This window comes from Pelodiscus sinensis, chromosome 2 (assembly GCF_049634645.1).
Source record: "Pelodiscus sinensis isolate JC-2024 chromosome 2, ASM4963464v1, whole genome shotgun sequence".
NCBI classification, from domain to species: domain Eukaryota; kingdom Metazoa; phylum Chordata; order Testudines; family Trionychidae; genus Pelodiscus; species Pelodiscus sinensis.
In genome coordinates, this window is record NC_134712.1 from 225,747,309 (window position 1) to 225,763,624 (window position 16,316).

Below are 16,316 nucleotides of genomic sequence, written 5' to 3' on the forward strand. Positions count from 1 at the left end.
TTTCAGATTACGCTTTGCTGGCAATACACCTCCGTTTCCGGGCATTTCTGTCTTGTGCAAGTTCAATGAGAGAGGGCGCCCAGCCCCTGTGTGCCGTAGCAGGAGACTCTCAAGCTGTCATTCTCTTGGGTAATTTAAAGTTGCGATAAATGGCAGATGTTTGTGGCCAGCAGGAAATCCGAGTAATTTAAAGTTGCGATAAATGGCAGATGTTTGTGGCCAGCAGGAACATCTCTCCTTGCAAGCAGTGATGGGGCAGCAAGGTTGAAACAAGCCTCTGAAGGAATAAAAGTGCCCGTAACTCCCACCGGATGGGGCACCGGCTGCAGACAGGTCCCTGCCACCAGAGCAGTGAGAGGGTGGGGACTGGAGAAGAGGCCTCTCTCTGAGGGCAGTTAAGTGCAGAATGCAGGCTGTGTAGGGAATACCTCTCCCCCAGAATCTGGGTTGCATGCAGAGGCTCTGGAAGGGCCTTTGTCTCCCGTATTTGAGCTGTGGGGTAGGGAGTGTCTCTTCATCCAGGACTGGTGTGTGTGTGTTAGATAAGGAGTGGGAGGAGAATCTGGAGCAGTAAGTAGAACAGTCACCAGTGTTTAATTTGTGCCAGAGTTGTGCCCCAAAACTTGTCAGTTAATAACCTAACACCTCTGTCTTGTGTCTGTTATGATTGTAAAAATATGGCCTGAGATCTGGTGCCTCTTTCATTACAAATTAATCCCCATCAGTCTCCCTCACCCCAGGACCTGGTAGTTCCTTGCAGTGCTCTGCAGGATTTGGGATGGCTAGGAGTGGGCAGTTCAGTTTTTTTTTTGGGGGGGGGGGGTCTTGACAGGGAACCTGAGAATTGGGGGGAGGCTCCTTTTCCTTCAGAGGAGGGGATGGGGCAGCAACTCCTCTTCTCCCAGCATTTTGGGGTCCTGTGCAACATGTCTGGGAAGGGGTCCCTGCCCCTGGGCGGGGGGGAGGGGTGGTGGCTGTGCCTGGGGTGGGTCTCTCTCCCCAGCATGTGGGTGTGTGTGACATGATTCACCCACAGAAGGCAGCTGATAGGCCAAGAGCACTTCCTCAGAGGAGAGCGACGTGCCGCCGGGGCAGGGAGGTGAGTGAGCTGCACGCCCGGGCTGTGTGACCCGAACCCGCTCGCTGCCAGCCCGCACCGACAGGCAACGCCGGCAAGGTAAGCGGCGCGGCCCCCCGCGGGGGGTTTCACCCGAGCTCCCTGGGCTGGGGCGCGCGGAGGGGACTGGGCTCTGCCCCTGGAGGGTAGCCCTGTGCCGCGGTCTAGCGCGCGCCCCTCGCGCCCTCCCTGCCCGGCTCCCCGCGCGGAATCTGCAGCGAGCGCCAGGCGCCTCGCAGCTCTTCGGACAGCCAGGAGCCCGCGCGCCCGGCTCGCCCCGCAGCGGAACGCGACAGGGCAGGGGCGTCCTCCAGCTCTGGCCGAGCAGCACGTGGCAGTAGCTGCCCGAGCGCCTCGCCTGGCCCCAGCGGTGGCAGCCCCAGCCCCTTCCAGCCTCCTGTGCCCCGTGTGGTAGGAGTGGCGTGGAAGGGGTGGGGGGCGAGATGCTTCCTCCGCCCTCCATAAAGCGCTTTTGAGAGCCCCTGATCATAACATTGCTCCAAGCACAAGACTTTAAGCAAAGCCTCGCACAGTGGGGCCCTGGCCGGGGTCCAGGCTGTGCATGTTAAATGACAGGTGGGTCCAATCCTGTTCCCCTTTTGTACCGGCATAGGCCTTGCTAAGACAAGGGGTCTCAATAAAAGTCAACGGGACCAGTGTGCGAACAAAGGCAGTGAAAAAAGGAAAAACTTAAAAAACAACAAATAGTTCTGCAGCGCCTTAAAGGCTAACAAAACATGTCCATGGTGTCATGAGCTTTTGTGGGTACAACACACTTCTTCAGATGACCTGAGCGTTTAAAGTCCAGATCCAAGAATAAATAAGGGAAGAGGGGAGGGGAGAAAGAGAGAAAAAAAGTGAATTAGAGTGTTCAAGTTACAAGAAGCTGATAAGGACAATTTGCACCTTGTCTAAGTGCCTATTGTGAAGGTAGTGTGCTAGCCAGGTAATGTCTTTATTCATACCTCCCTGATAGGACTCAAACTTATAAAGGAAGTTCCAACCCTTCCCTGTGTATTTAGCTTGTGGAATTGGTCTGAAACAAAAGGGTGACTTTGAGATCCATTAATGAGCAGGTTAAAGTGTTCTCCAACAGGTTTCTGTGTGTTGCCTTTTCTAATATGATTTGTGTCCATTAATTCATGAAAAAGGGTTGGGGGTCATTACTGCAAATGGTTCTGTAGTTTCCTAAGGAAATTCCTTATTATGGAGTCGGGATGTAATAATAGATTGACTGATTAACCAACAAACAAAAGCGTGTAGGTTAATGCTATATAGACGACATGCATTTCCTCCCCCTCCCCTGCAGTAAATTTTTTAGCAGGCTGGCCAGCAACCAGTCTCAGTCCTGGCTTATGATGGGTCCAGGACCTACTCTTGTTGCAGCTCTGCATTTAAAGTGTATTAGGAGCCGGGTGGGCAGGCAGCCCTGCTCAGTTCTGGCTCCCTCCACCCCGGACAAAGACTGCCGCCACTGCGCACAGCGGCCTCTGTATCAGAGGCAGCAGCATGGGATGGCAGGGAGCCAGCCTGTGAGGGGAGCTGGTTTACAAACTGGCTCCCTTTGCAGACCAGCTCCCGCTTGGCACCCCACACTGCTGTCCCTGATACAGCGGCAGCAGCGTGGAGTGGCAGGGGGCTCCTCAGGAGTGGGGCCAAAGTGCACTGGCTGCTGGCTCCGCCCCCAGGTAATATAGAGTAGTCGACTAACCAATAAGAATACATGAGGTTAATCAACTATTCAATTAACCAGTATTTAACATCCCTGTTATGGAGAGAGAAATGTAGCCGTGTTAGTCTGATGTAGCTGAAACAAAAGTGCTACATAGTCCTGTATTTTATTGTGGAGAGCTTAATTTGAATTTTCCTCCTTTTATTTTATACAAGGAAACCAGACAGGTGACTGTGACCCTGAAATCACGTTAGGTGATATTAAAATGAAAGGATACATAATATGCTATCCGAGGTGTTTTAAAAGAAATGCGCAGGATGAGCACTTGACACTGAACACATTACCTGCACCAAAGAAGAAAAACAATTTTATTTTAAATACAAGCTGAGGAAAAGCCTCATTTAAAAATCACGGTTAGTATTAGCTAGATTTTGGGATAAACTGTCATTTTTTCTGAAAACCACAAATCCCAATGAGAAGGGCTCTAGCAAATTCATGGCCATGAGCAGCGTGTTACAGACATGGGCAGTGGGTGACTCTCTGGCTAGGTCCACCCCTTCCACCCGAGGCCCTGTCCCTCCCTCCCCTTTCTCCATGAGCCCAGATAAATACCCTCAGCAGATGCCAGCCCCCACTTCCTGCACATTACAGCACCGGGCTGGTTGCCCAGCTTGCCCTCTCTCCCTGCCCCAAGTATCCATGGTGCATGGTGCCCTGGAGTCTGGGTGGAGTCACGTGTTCCCTTCTCCCCCAGCCTCACAGCACTAGACAGCATGGTACCCCCTCAGTTTGGGTGGAAAAGTGGTGTGCAGATCCTGGAGTGGTGGGTGGCCTGGCCCTAGTGCCGGGATCCACCAGCATTGGGCAACCCCAGCTACCCAAGACGGAGCCACCCTAGTTCCAGCCCCAGAAGGCTTTCCTTTCTGGAAGAGGAGTAGTGTCCCTGGGCTGGGGCCCACTGTAGTAAGAGGGGAGGGGGCCTCCAGACTGTGCAGGGGCAGGATCTTGTGGGGCTTTTTGTGCAGGCTCAGCCTTCCCCTGCCTATTAGACATGCTACCCATGGCACAGACCACAGCTACTCAACTTTGGAAGCTCTGGGGGCCACAATGATACAACACGTGCCAAGGGCCACAGCTTAAGTGTGGTGCATATACATGCAAATATATATGCAAATATATGCAAATAGATTCTTTCACACTGATGGGCATGAATACAAAGATTAAGCCTTAAGCTGTGGCAATGGACCCAAACGTGGCCAGTGTGAGCCAGTCAGTACCTCTCAGGCTCTGCCCACAAGGCTAAGTAGCCAGCACTTCCCCCAGTGCCCTAGCACTCCCAGCAACTCCTCCCTGGGGGTAGAAACATGGACACCTTGTACCCATCTGTTCCAGCCAGCCCATCCGCTTGCATCTTTCAACGCTCACCCTGCCTGGGAGACGCCTTGACATTGTGGAGCGTGTTTCCAGTGGAGGCCGTGTTCAAAGGATCCCACCTGCAGGCTGCATGTTGAGCCTCGCATAAACCCAAACCACATGGTGGGCCACAAACAAAAAGGCCACGGGCAGCACGTGGCTCGTGGACCACATGTTGAGTAGCCCTGGCACAGATTGTGAATCTGGTCGCCACTCCTGCCCCCCATAATCTGTTATGTACTTTTACCCTATCTCAGTAGTTCTCAGTGGGGATCCATGGTGCCCTGGGGGTCCAGGAGCTCTTTCAGGAGGGCCATTGAGCTGAAACCTGGTGCCCCAAGTTCTGGTGTCCACTTGTTGGGCTGAAGCTGGGAGTGACTGGGGGCTGAAGCCAAGCCCACCTACTCCCTGGAAGCTGGGTGCTGCCAGGGGCTGAAGCCAGAATCCTCAGTACCTTCTCCCTCCCCAAAGCTAGGAACCATGTGTGACCGAAGCCTTGAGCTCCAGCGCTCTCTGTAGTCAAAAGCCCTGATCACATGGGCAGATTTGGAGGCACAAAGGTGTTGGCTCCTTAAACTGCTGTGCCTTACCCAGAATGGGGCAGTCAGACAGTAGCTCCACCCTCCGCACACACCTCCTCCTCTCTCCCTCCCCAGTGCCCCATAAGTCCAGCCTTTTGGCTAGGTCCTAGGAAGGAAGCAGGCCAGCAGTTCCTCTGGCTGGTAGTGCCATGGAGTGGGCAGCTGTGGCATTCCCCTGTCTACTGCTAGTGCCCAGGACTGTGGCAGCTCAGCTCCAAGCCCCCTTTGACTGGTCACACAGATGGTAAGAGCCACCTGCAGCAAGAGGGGAGGTAGGTGCCCTTGAGGAGTAGCTGCCTGGGGGAGTCCTCCTGTCACTCAGCCCCTAGCTGTCCTTTTCCCTGCACCCTGAGTTACATACCTCACTGCGTACAGCTCCTATCCCCTCCTTCCCTAAATCTTCCTTACTCTCCTGCCCACATATAGCTCCTAGCTAACCCCTGCCTGCAACCTGAGCAGCCTCCCAGCCTGCACATAGTCACCTATTCCCCACCTCTTGAACTACACCACTCATCACACAGAGCAGCCTGAGCAGTTTCCAACTTTTTGAGCTGAGTCCCCTCCTTTGATTTACATTTTTTGGTTGCAGCTCCTCCCCCATCCCAGACAGATTGGGTGGCCTGCTGAGGTGGATCAGGGGATGAATGTGGCACTCTCTCCTGAACTCCGCTGTGCAGAGCTGGAGTCCCAAATCCCTCCCAGGTCCTGCAGATTTTATAGCATGTGGTAGGGGGATCTGTGCAAGAAAAAGGTTGAGAACCCCTGTTCTATACAGATTTCACAGGGGAAAGCAACATTTATTAAATTAGGGGTCCTGACTTAAAAGGATTTGTGAGGGGTGGGTCACAAGGTCATTGCAGGGAAGGGGCATGGCTTTACCACCCTTACCTCTGTGCTGCTGACTTCAGAGCTAGGCAGCTGGAAAGTGGCAGCTGTTGGCTGGGCAATCAGCTCTGAAGGCAGCCCCCCGCTAGCAGCAGCTCAAAAGCAAGGGTGGCAATACCATACCATGTCACCCTTCTGTGCTGCTACCTTCAGAGCTGGGCAGCCAGATAGTGATGGCTGCTGACCGAGGGCACAGCTTTGCAGGCAGCTGTGTAGAAGTAAGGGTGGCAATGCTATACTATGCCATCTTTCTGTGCTGCTGGTGGTCGTGACTTAACCTTCAGGTCTGGATGCCCAGCCAACAGTTACCATTCTCCAATTGCCCAGCTCTGAAGACAGTATTACCATGAGCAGCAGTGCAGCAGTAAGAGTAGCAGTACTGCAATCACCTCTACAAAGACTTTGTGACCCCTTCTCCCGCTCCACAACTCCTTTTTGGGGTCAGACCCCTACAATTACAGCACTATGAAATTACAGATTTAAATAGCTAAAATAATGAAATTTACAATTTTAAAAATCCTATGTCTGTGAAATTGACCAAAATGGATTAATTTGATAGGCCTATACCAATGGGTTAATTATTTGTGACATTCAGTACCCAGTGTAGGCCTTTACTAATTCAACATTGCATTCTGCTTAGTACAGCTAAAAAAAAGGTATCTCTGTCTTCAATACAGAGAGTATGCCTTTATCTATCCATGCAAAACACAGAATTATAGGGTCATCAAGATTATCCCCTGCATGCATGACAGGACCATGACAGGTGTTTGTCTAACCTGCTTTTAAACATCTCCAATTATGGAGATTCTACAACCTCCCTAGGCAATTTATTCCAGTGTTTAACCTCCCTGACAGTGAGGAAGTTTTTCCTAATGTTCAATCTAAACCTTCCTTGCTGCAATTTAAGCCCATTGCTTCTTGTCCTATCATCAGAAACCAAGTAAAACAATTTTTCTCCCTCCTCCTTGTAATACCTTTTTAGATACTTGAAAATTGTTATCATGTCTCCTTTCAGTCTTCTCTTTTCCAGACTAAACAAACCCAGTTCTTTCAGTCTTCCCTCACAGGTCATTTTCTAGACCTTTAATTATTTTTGTTACACATTTGCCCTTTTCCAGTTTTCTGGAATCTCTCCCATCTTCCATGACTTTTCAAAGATAGTAGCTAATGGCTCAGATACCTCCTCAGTCAGCTTCTGGACTATTCAGGGATGAATTTCATCAGGCATTGTGACTTGCAGACATCTAACTTGTCTAAGTAATTTTTAAATTGTTTTCCCCCCATTTTAGCTTCTGAACCTACTCTATTTTCACTGGCATTCACTATGTTAGGTGTCCAGTCACCACCGACATTCTTGGTGAAAACCAAAACAAAGTCATTAAGTGTTATGCTTATAAGAAGCACATGGGATCTTTTTTCAATTTGTCTACATCTTTCTTGAAATGTGGTGCCCAGAAGTAGACACAATACTCTAGTTAAGCACCAATCATCATGGAGTAGAGTGGAAGAATTTCATCTTGTGTCCTGCTTACAACAATTCTACTAATACATCTGAGAATGAAGTTTGCTCTTTTTGCAACGGTGTTACACTGTTGACTCATATTTAGCTTGTGGTCCATTATGACCAATAGATCCCTTTCTGCTGTACTCCTTCCTAGACAGTCACTTCCCATTTTGTATGTGTGCAGTTTGATTACTCCTTCTTAGGTGAAATACTTTGTATTTGTCCTTATTGAATTTCATTCCATTTACCTTAGACCATTTCTCCAGTTTGTCCAGATCACTTTGAATTATAATCCTATCCTCCAAAACACTTGCAACCCCTCCCAGCTTGGTAACATCTGCACATTTTATAAGTGTACTCTCTATGCCATTATCTAAATTATTAATGAAGATATTGAACAGATCCCCTGGCTAAGCCAGCGTGGTCTCTTGTGGTGTGTCTAGACTACATGGCTCCGTTGACGGAGCCATGTAAATGAGTTTACTAGACATAGCAAAATGAAGCGGCGATTTAAATAATCGCCGCTTCATTTACATCAAAATGGCCGCCACGCTGTGCTGATCAGCTGTTTGTCAGCACAGCGCAGTAGTCTAGACGGGGATCAACTGACCCCAGATCCCATTGTTGTCAGATCCCTTATGCCTTGTGAAGCCCTATTCTGTCCTAGCGTAAGTGGGCACAATTAATTGAAGTCAATGGGAATTAAATTGACCCCTGTTATTACAAGGCTAAATGTGCTCTGTAGCATTTTCTATATGAACCTAATTGCATTACAGTTATGTAAAATATCGGTCAATACAGTGGCTTAATGGAAATTGCTGTGTACCCTAATATCTTTCTGCCCACGACTTCACATTTCTGCTCTTTGTTTCTTTTCTTTTAATTAAAATGGCTCTTACTATTTTGTAAGGTGCACATTAATTTTGTGCAGGTTCAGTTCCACTGAATTCAGTGGACACATTCTTAGTTCATGCCCATTTAGGCACAGTTGTTTGTTTTAATGTAATGAAAGCTTGGTATGATGAGACTCCCTTGTGGAGACGTCATGCTGGGAGATCTGCATAAAGATCAAAGATAAAATACAGACCTCGGCATGTAGAAACTTGGCTATAATGAGATAGAATGCTATGATAGTAGAAGAGTGATCCTGTAACAGTGTCTCCCACTTTCAAAATAAAGTTAATCATAATGGCTACGTCTACACTGGCCCCTTTTTCGAAAGGGGCATGCTAATTTTCAACTTCAGAATAGGGAAATCCGCGGGGGATTTAAATATCCCCCGCGGGATTTAAATAAAGATGTCCGCCGCTTTTTTCCAGTTTGGGGAAAAGCTGGAAAAAAGCGTCTAGACTGGCCCGATCCTCCGGAATAAAGCCCTATTCCGGAGGATCTCTTATTCCTACTTCAAAGTATAAGAGATCCTCCGGAATAGGGCTTCATTCCAGAGGATCGGGCCAATCTAGACGCTTTTTTCCGGCTTTTCCCCAAGCCGGAAAAAAGCGGCGGACATCTTTATTTAAATCCCGCGGGGGATATTTAAATCCCCCGCGGATTTCCCTATTCTGAAGTTGAAAATTAGCATGCCCCTTTCGGAAAAGGGGCCAGTGTAGACATAGCCAATATATTTTAAGATTATTTTGATTGCAAAATACTAATCCTTTAAAATGATTATTTGCCTCAGTGGAGGCAGATTGTCCAACCAATTCCTCATTCTAGTGAACATTTTGTCATTTCAGTACTTCCAGTGTGTTAAATGGAACCACTTGTGTAAGCACTTGTGCACAACTAAGTTCTTGGAGCATGGTTTTAAAGAGTTATAATTGTAAAGGTAGATTACCCCTACAATTATTTACTGTGAAACCAGTGGCAACATTATTTAAAACGTGTTTATATGTTTAAGATTTCATACATGTTTTGCAACAGTTGTCATGGGACATGTCATTTTTTTGACAATTGTGTGGCTCAAATCAGAAAATATGTTGTGTATAAAGACACTAATGCAAGCTGCAGAGAATGTTATTTTCGTAGTGAAAGAGTGAGAAAAAGTGTTCCCTGTAAGCTGTGTGCTTGTGGGACCTCTCAGGAGAGATTCCAATGCTGCCCAGCTGATTAGCAGAGTGCTCACAGCTAGGTTTTTGGTGGTGCATATTCACACATGCCTTGGTACACTAAAATTTATTCTGCACATGGATGGAAAAAATCCACATGTGGATGGAAAAGATTAGAGAGAACATTGGTGAAAAGGTGTGATCTAAATCTGAGCACAGATCATACAAAGCTAAATGTTCATCTGAACTTTAAGACCCTAATGCTGGAAAGAATCACATGTGCAGACCCCTGCACTCACATATAGCCCCATTAATTGCAGTTTCATTTTCTTTACAGGATCACGGCCTTCATTTTTCCACACTTAATTTTTCAATTTAATGTGAAAGCCAGGTAAAAATATTGCTGTTTAAAAAGTCTCAGATTTTTCCAGAAACATTTACTTTCTTTTTCTCCCTCCACATTTTTTAATTAAAAATACTGTCTCCTCCCCCTCCCCCCACACCCCTATGGGTGTTCAATACATTAGAACACGCATTTTGTGCAAATGTCACTTCAAGATGTATTTTTCATCTGCAAAATCTAGATAAGTCAAATGGAGATAATTAACTCTGCAGTATGGGCTGTAACTGTCTGGGGGAGATTTGAAGCAATCAGAGTAAGCTGCATAGTTGAACTACCTTGTTTGCTTTAGGTTTTGAGAAGATTTCTATCTAGATTAAATAGTTATAGTTGGAAAATGTGTAGTGGGGATATTTTTAATGCATTCCCTTTTTTGTTATTTTTTTCTGTTAAAATTCCCTGTGAATGCTACAATAGTAACAAGCTGTTCCGCTGGCTGGAATCAAACAACTGACCGGATCTTAAAGCCTGAATTGAGAAAATTAATCATAAAACTGACAGAGGCTATAATCATTCTTCCCTATCCAATGGAACGTTAAAAGCAGGGAAAGGCTAAGTTCTATTATAGGAATGTGATTTAGCCAGAACATCTCTCTGGGATTTAGTTGCTTTATTTTTATCAATATTTTCTAAAGACTTAAGTTTGGGGTGTCTATCTTTAAGTTTTTAAGGGTAACCTCAGGTGACAGAATGGAGTATGTAGACCTTTTATATCAGCTTGTGTTTTCTTTGATACTGCATCTCTTTAGAGCTTTATTTTTTTCTGCAGTGAAACCTACCTATTAAGGGAGCAAAGGATGATGACTCCGTTCCCTAATGCAGAGCATTCTTTGTGTCATAAAGGACCAGCACTTCTTACGAGCAGTTCAAAATCACCCTGATTCTTCCTCCATTGACAAACGATACATGCACTATGAGGAATAGGATATTGCTTAGTAATAGAGATGTAGCTGTGTTATCTGCTCTAGCTGAAACAAAAGACAGGATTATGCAGCACTTTAAAGACTAACAAGATGGTTTATTAGGTGATGAGCTTTCGTGGGCCAGACCCACTTCCTCAGATCAAATTGTGGAAGAAAATTGGCATGACCATATATACCAAAGGGATACTAAAAAAGTGAACACATATAAAAAGGACAAATCAAATTTCAGAACAGAGGGGGGATGAGGGTGGGAGGTTAATGTCTGTGAGCTAATGATATTAGAGGTGATAACTGGGGAAGCTATCTTTGTAATGGGTAAGATAATTAGCATCTTTGTTAAGCCCCAGCCATAAAGTGTCAAATTTAAGCATGAATGACAGTTCAGAGATTTCTCTTTGAAGTCTTGTGTTAAAATGTCTTTGAAGCAGGATGCAGGTAGTCAAGTTGTTAAAACAATGCCCTTTCTGGTTGAAATGGCAAGAAACTGTTTTTTCTTTGTGAAACTGTCTGATATCTGTTTTGTGTGCATTGATTCTTTGGTGAAGTGTCTGAGACGTTTGTCCAATGTACATAGCAGATGGACACTGTCGGCACATGATGGCATAAATTATATTTCTGGATGAGCAGGAATATGTATTCTTGATCTTATAACTGAATTGGTTAGTTCTAATGATGGTGTCAGCAGAGTAAATATGTGGACAAAGCTGGCAATGGGGTTTGTTGCAAGGGAAGGTTCCAGGGTTGGTATTAGTGTGGTATGTTCTGTGGTTGTTGGATATTGCTTAACGGAGTAAAAAACTGGTGCTTGTTACTTTAAGTGTGTCTGCAAATTAACTTTTTCATCTACTCTAGATGTTCAGTGTAGGTGCTAGATAAGACAGTAGGGAGAATCACTACTATGATGTTCCACGAAGTCACTGGTATATTGTCATGTACAATCACATAGTGCCACTACCACATTTTTATAGGTAAATGAGGTGCAGAAAGATTCTGCATTGTGGCCCACCAGGGCCACCCTTGTTTATTTAGAAGTATAGTCCCAGCATGCAGTGCAGAATCTTAAGGAAAGGTGATACTACATGTACACTATAGACGTGAGTGGCTGAAATCAGGGATGTGAATGGGGATCTGGTTAACGGGTTACCCGGTAAGCACCACCCATAATGGGTGGACGTCCGCAGCTTCCAGTGGGGGGAGGGACGGAAGTGGCAGTGAGGGAGGAGCTGGCAGCTGAAAGTAGGAATAAGAGATCCTCCGGAAAAGGGCTTTATTCTGGAGGATCGCGCCAGTCTAGACGCTTTTTTCCGGCTTTTCCCCAAGCCAGAAAAAAAGCGGCGGACATGTTTACTTAAATCCCGCGGGGGATATTTAAATCCCCCGCGGATTTCCCTATTCCAAAGTTGGAAATTAGCATGGCTATTTTGGAACAGGGGCCAGTCTAGACGTAGCCGTTGTGTGCCAGATCAATTATGAATGGAGAGAAAGAGTGTTATTTGTGCAATTGAGATGGCTTCCTGTAGGGAAAATGATGAGAGCTGATCTAAAATATCACTTTTTGGGGGGCGGGTGGAAAATCCATCTACCCATGTGTGAAAAAAGTTAAACTTTTTAATAGGAGCTATTAAACCACTCTGAAATTCCCACTTTAAAGTTGCAACTAGAAATAAAATCACTTGCTGCATTTAGTTCACAAATTATAAATGAAAAGGGGGTTATGTGAGCCAGAGTCTCAGAGTGGAGATAACTGGGGGTGGGGGGAGGGAGGAATGCAATCTGAGAATCATCTGCTCTTCCTTTTCCTGGATGCATCTCAGTGGCTATGTCTAGACTGCAGGCTTCTTTCGAAAGATGCTCTTTCGAAAGCATCTTTCGAAAGAGCATCTTTCGAAAGATCGCGTCTAGACTGCAGGCGGATCTTTCGAAAGAAAAATCCGCTTTTTCGAAAGAGAGCACCCAGCGAGTCTGGATGCTCTCTTTCGAAGACGGCCTCTTTACATTGAAGAACGCCTTCCTTCGAAAGAGGAACTTTCGAAGGAAGGCGTTCTTCCTCGTGAAACGAGGTTTACCGCCATCGAAAGAAAAGCCGCGTTCTTTTGAAATAATTTCGAAAGAACGCGGCTTGAGTCTGGATGCAGGGGAAGTTTTTTCGGGAAAAGGCTACTTTTCCCGAAAAAACCCCTGAGTCTGGACACGGCCAGTTTCTCCTCTTTCAAAGCAATAGTGAACCATTTCCCCTACATGTAGCCACACCAACATTACTGTCTAGAGAAGCAATGGATCAACAGGTTGGATGAGTTGAATGGTTGCTAGAATACAGAAACATCATTTATTCCTTTGGGAATGATTTCACTGTATAAAGAATTACTTATTAATTATTAGAATGTCTGACATTTGTAAAGTGCTTTGAGAGGCTTGGATAAGTGCAGAGCAGTTTGATCAGTAGCCTGGGATTTTTCAAAAAACAGAGGGGGCTATATTAAAGCTTTTATACCAATTCAGGGAAAGAAGAGGTATCAGTAGTGTTGAGAGTCACATCCAGTCAGTTTATTTCACTTTCTCCCCACATTGTCAGGCATACCCCTTTGGGTATGTCTAGACTACAGGACAAAGTCTAATTAAGATACGCAACTTCAGCTACGTTAGTTGCATAGCTGAAGTCAAAGTAGCTTATCTTAGCTTTTGCACTATCTACACTACTGGAAGTCGAAGGAAGAACACTCTTCCTTCCACTTCCCTTACTCCTCATGAAAGCAGGATTCGTAACATCGACGAGAGTGCTCCTCTCACTTTGAATTAGCTGTCTTAACTAGACTTCTAATTCAAACCCTGGAAGATTGACCACAGCAGCTTCGATCTTCCTCTGTAGCGTAGACATACCCAAAGTGAAATCTTCAATACAGGTCCAAATAAATTAATTCTGTTTTCAAACACCTTGAAAGAAAATTTTAAAAAAAATGTTTTTGGAAAGGGATCTGTAGAAGTGTGTGGTTTGTAGGAATAGGAGAAGAATGTAATAGTAGAGTACATGGGCCCTGATGTTTGAGCAATATTTGGCAAGGCAAATCAAATTGTACTTTATGCTCGCAACACTTCCCTCTCAAGATTTTCCTGCCTTCTCTCTCCAGATCTTTTCTCTAACGCTCCAGGATCACTTTGCTCTCTACAGTAGCCCTGAGGGTAAGGCTGCCTGTCTGGTCAGCCTGCAGTTCTCAAACCGTGTGTTGGGACCCCTTTTTAATGGGGTCACCAGGGTCGGCATTAGACTTCCTGGGAGCCCAGAGATGAAGCCAAAGTCTGAGTCCCAGGGCTTCAGCCCTGGCCACCGGTACTTAGGTTTCAGCTTCAGCTCTAGATAATGGGGCTCAGGTTACAGCCCCTACTACCACCAAGGGCTGAAGTCCTCAAGCTGCAGCTCAGCCCCTCTTGCTCTCTCCCCCTTTGGAGGGGCTTAAGCTTTGGTTCCCTTTTCCTTCCCAGGGCCTTGTAGTAATTTTTGTTGTCAGAAGGGGGGCACAGTGCTGTGTAGTTTGCAAAATGCTGCTAGTGTCTCAGCTTCTTGGGGGGTGTCAAGTGGCAAGTTTCCTTGGACATTTTGGGGGCTCCTCAGACATGGTTTCTGCTGCCTCAGTCTATAGGAAGGCCATTTTGAGGCTATGTATCGCAGAAGCAGGAGAAGGAAATGTTCCTAGACATGGTTGTGCTGACCACTTGGAGCTGAGAGATCTCACTTCCATTCCTTGCACCCCGAATGCTTCAATTGCAGCAGCACCAAGGACATCCCACAGTAATGTATTTTGGGGTCATCATGGTGATCTCAGAGGCTTCAGCCTACACTCTGCCATGTCTTATTCCATGCAGGGATGGGGGGAATAGGCAGAGGAGGATGTCCTTCAGACAGTGGCCAGGTTCTCTGTTGTCCAGAATCTTTCATGGTCATTTGTACTCAGGTAAAATGTGCCCTAAAGCTTCATGACATCAGCATGGTAATGATGTAAACTCATTTTGCACTGGTATGAATGACTGCACCAGGTTCAGGGCCCCAGGGGTTCAAGCAATAGGCACTTGGTTTGGAGGAGAGACAAGGGAGGGATTTGAAGGCCACTTTATGTCTTTAGAGGACATAAGAAGTAGTTCAGGGAAGTCAGTTTTAGACACAGAGGTGTGTTGGCCCTGGGAAGGGAAAGGGCAATCAAAATATTTGCCGCCAAAAGCTTTTCCCAGTTACTGTTCAGAAATTTTAGGATCCTCACCCCTCACACTTTATATGGGAGCTTTTCCTCTGCCGTGATTTTTCACTCATACTGTGAATGAGGGTACAGTCTCATGACTGTTAACTGTTAAAGTGATGGATGCTGCATGGAAAACATGAACTAGGATAAATATTCATACTCGCCATGCATCTCCTGCCACAGCCAGGCAGGCCTCATGTCCTCACAAAGAGAGTTCTCTGTTGTCCTCAGATAACCCGATAGACTAAATTCTACTTCAGTGGACACTTTATCGTCCTGTGCCTGGCAGGGAGAGGCTGCAGAAGCAGTGAGGGAGGAGTAAACCTGACGTTAGCCACATAGCTAGTCCACGGTGGTGTGAGAGCCCCTGGAGCATAAGTACCAATGCAAGCTTTGCCTGACTCCCTCTCCGTTATCAAGGTAACTTAGGGAATGGAAGATGTGACTTCTAGCACTCTGCCCATCCCCTTTATTCATAGACTCCCGGCAGCAAGCAGTCTCCTCAGTCCAGAATTTTAAAATTAGATAGCTAGTTCATCTCTGTCTGATGGAACGGGACAGGGCACTGGTAATGGAGCACCGAGCCTTCCACCTCTGGATTGCTTGTAAGATCCCAGCCCGCATCAGTAGAAACTGAAAGTTTACCAATCTCGTGGCATTTGAGTGAGGTTATTTTAGTGGACTCTGTGCAGTTCCCCCGTCCCAGCCTTGCAAAAAGCTTTCAGCACAATTATTACCCTTCTTGTCACCTGCAAAAACAAAGCTTGATGGCCAATTACATATGGACTAAGCTACTCTCTGCCCCTAGAGTCGTGCTTCCCCCCCCCCCAGGCCATGCAGGGAACATTAGTAAACCATCAGAAAGCTCTTCTGGGTTCTAGAGCTATATCTGACCTGTGATTAATGGTCTCCCAGTGCTGAGAGGCAGGCAGTTATCACAAATATAAAATGCTTATGCAACTTTGCAATGTAAGTTTTGTTTACAGTTATATTTGAGGAAACAAAGGTACAAAGTTATTTTTGAACCTGGGAGATTCTCATGCTTCAGTCAAATGCATTGCCAGTAGCCAGAGGCTCATCGTATCTCCCGGAGTGTACCTGATTTTCCTGGCCATCCCAGGCCAACACAGCCTATAAGTTCTAGTGGTGGAGAGGAGGTTGCAGACATTGCAGGGTTCTGGTGTGAGCAGACTTTCTTCTGTTACCCTGCACTCTGGTTTATGTTGTGCAGTGAGCAGAGTAGAATGCAACCCCATCTATTTAAAGTTATGTTTTTGACCTCTAGCGCTTTCTGACTCAAAGTGGTTATTATTTAATAGCTGAATATAGCACATGCGTTTGCAGGCTGCTTTTCACAGTGAGTAAAGATACAACTCCTGCCTTGCATAGCTTCCAGTAGAAATTGATCATGACTAACAGCTTCCAGATCTTGGCAAGAGAGGATTTCTGGGAAAGATAAAAGTCAGGGGGTATTGATGGAAGGCAGTTTTGCAGTTTGTTGGGTGGCACAGATCATTTTAGAACCTACTTTTCTCTAAAAATGT

General features: G+C 46.1%; 1 protein-coding gene across 1 annotated transcript in view; it reads left to right on the top strand.

Moving 5' to 3' along the window:
• Positions 1–1,030: 1,030 nt before the first annotated feature.
• APBB1IP (amyloid beta precursor protein binding family B member 1 interacting protein) overlaps positions 1,031–16,316 on the top strand; it is a 111,561-nt gene continuing 96,275 nt past the window's right edge. The window contains exon 1 of the mRNA XM_014569656.3: positions 1,031–1,177. The gene's annotated coding sequence lies outside the window, so the exon portion shown is untranslated. The remainder of the gene's footprint in view (positions 1,178–16,316) is intronic.